Raw genomic sequence first — 2500 nt, forward strand, 5'->3', positions numbered from 1 at the left:
TCCTACCCCCTTTCAAGAACCCTCCCTCGCCTCTCATCTTCTCTCTCTCTCTCTCTCTCCATCTCATCTCTCCCTCTCTCTCTCTCTCCTCTCGTCTCTCTCTCTCTCCCTCTTCTCTCTCTCTCTCTCTCATTCTCTCTCTCCTTCTCTTCATCTCTCTCCTTCTCTCTCTCTCCCTTCACTCTCTCTCCTCCCGTCTCTCTCTCTCTCTCTCTCGCGTCTCCCTCTCTCTCTCTCTCTCTCTCTCTCTCTCTCTCACGTCCTCTCTCTCTTCTTCTCCTCTCTCTCTCTCTCTCTCACGTCGTCTCCTCTCTCTCTCTCTCTATCTCTCTCTCCTCTCTCCTCCATCTCTCTCTCTCTCTCTCACTCTCTCTCGTCACTCTCCTCTCTTTTCCTCTCTCTCTCTTCTCTCTCTCCACCGCTATCTCTTCTCATCATCGTCTCTCTCCTCTCTCGTCATCTCTCTCTCTCTCTCTCTCTCTCCCTCTTTCTGTTCTCTGTCCGTTCTCTCTCTTTCTCCTCTCTCTCTCTCTCTCTCTCTCTCTCTCTTCAACTCTCTCTCTCTCTCTCTCCTCCTCCTCTCTCCCATCTCTCTCCCATCCCTCTCTAACTCTCTGTCCTCTCTCTCCTCTCTCACATCTCTCTCTCTCCTCTCTCTCTCCACTCTCATTCTCTCTCTCTCTCTCTCTCTCTCACTACTCCTCCTCTCTCTCTTCTCTATCTTTTCTCTCTCTCTCTCTCATCTTTATTCTCTCTCTCTCTCTCTCTCTCTTCTCTCTCTCAATCTCATCTGCCCCCTCTCTCTTCCTCAGCTCTCCTCTCTCTCATCTCCTCCTCTCTTTCTCTCTCCTCTCCCTCTCGTCCCTCTCTCTCTCTCTCTTCTCTCTCTCTCAATCTCTCACTCTCTCTCTCTCTCTCTCTCTCTCTCTCTCTCTCTCTCTTAAGCCGGACATTTGCCGGTTTGTTGATTTTTTTTTCTTTAAGAAGAAAATTGGCAACTCACATCGGACTCTGGAATTGTCCGATTCGTTAGGTTTCTATGCAGAAATAAATAATAAAGTGTAAAACAATAAACGGTAATGTATATGAGTGCTTTTAATAGTAAGTACACGTAAACATGAATATAAGGTGCCAGCCGATTAGAATTAGAAAATTTAATTGGCGAATCATGGAATTATGAGCTTCAATATAAAATCCAACGATGCCATTCGGACACTTTGCATGCGACCAACCGTCACTAAGAAAAGAATAAAGTAAAAACAACAGAAATGGAAATATATTACAATCGGAAAACCCACATTAATTTTCACATATACCTTGAAAAAAAAGCGGGAATAAAGAGAATTACGTGCGGGAACTTTCGTCTTGGCTGTTTCCGATTTCCTGTGATGACTAAGACTTTGGAAAAACTCCATCATTATTATCATCATTTATTTATTTTTTTATTTTTTTATTTTTTTTTATTATTATTATTATTTTTTTTTTTGTATAGCATTCGCCATTGAACTATTTTTCATTCTTCATTGTTTTTATATTCGATATTGACTTCGATATCGATTTTGTTATTTAAAACTGATAAAAAAAAATGTATCATTTGTGGGCATAATTTTTTTTCTTTATCATTTATTTCATTATTTTCTCTATAAAATTATACCGTGACGTTGACTGAAGAACTTTCTTTTTTCTTGATTTGACTGAAAAGAAAATTTTACTTTCTCCGATTTCAGTAAAATATTTTTGTTCTTAAATTTTCACTAAAACGACATTTTTCCCTTTTCTTTATTCAGTAAAACAACTTAACCGGATTTCGAATAACGCGATATTTTTAGAATTAAGAAAAAGTACAGAGACTTTCTCTATCCTCTATGTATGTCTCTCGTTTTAACAATAATGATAAAAAAATAAGAAAAAAAATGAATGAATGCAAAAATGTAAGAACGAAAGTGAAAATACTTATGTAAAATAATGGCAAATATTAAATTATCCTACGTTTTTCCCTTTATCTGTGATTCATATTATATATATATATATATATATATATATATATATATATATATATATATATATATATATATATATAACTCAAATAATGCTGAAAATTTTCACTCATTCGGAAAATAAATGAATTATTTTTATGTTACAACAATAACCAATAACCAAATATTATTACAATTATTATCATAACTATTCATCCAACTTTTTAGTTCGCTTAAATCACAACCACAACTCACGCCGCTACCATACAAAGTACAACCATTCATCCAAACATACCATACTACAACCATCAGCACCAGTACAACCATCACATCCAGGAACCACTACCTTACAAACTACAACCACAACCATACATCCAAACAACCACACCTCAAACAACCTACAACCATTCATCCAAAACAACCACACCTCAAACAACCAGCCCCCTACCACACAGCCCACAACCCCTACCACACAACCATTCATCCAACTTTCGCCCCCTACCACACAGCCCACAACCCTTACC

At 37.8% G+C, this 2500-nt stretch overlaps 1 protein-coding gene across 3 annotated transcripts in view; it reads left to right on the forward strand.

The window, feature by feature from the left end:
• LOC119568044 (LIRP-like) overlaps positions 1–2500 on the forward strand; it is a 10165-nt gene that overhangs the window by 4385 nt on the left and 3280 nt on the right. The window lies entirely within an intron of this gene.

This window comes from Penaeus monodon, chromosome 43 (assembly GCF_015228065.2).
Source record: "Penaeus monodon isolate SGIC_2016 chromosome 43, NSTDA_Pmon_1, whole genome shotgun sequence".
In the NCBI taxonomy this organism is placed as follows: Eukaryota; Metazoa; Arthropoda; class Malacostraca; order Decapoda; family Penaeidae; genus Penaeus; species Penaeus monodon.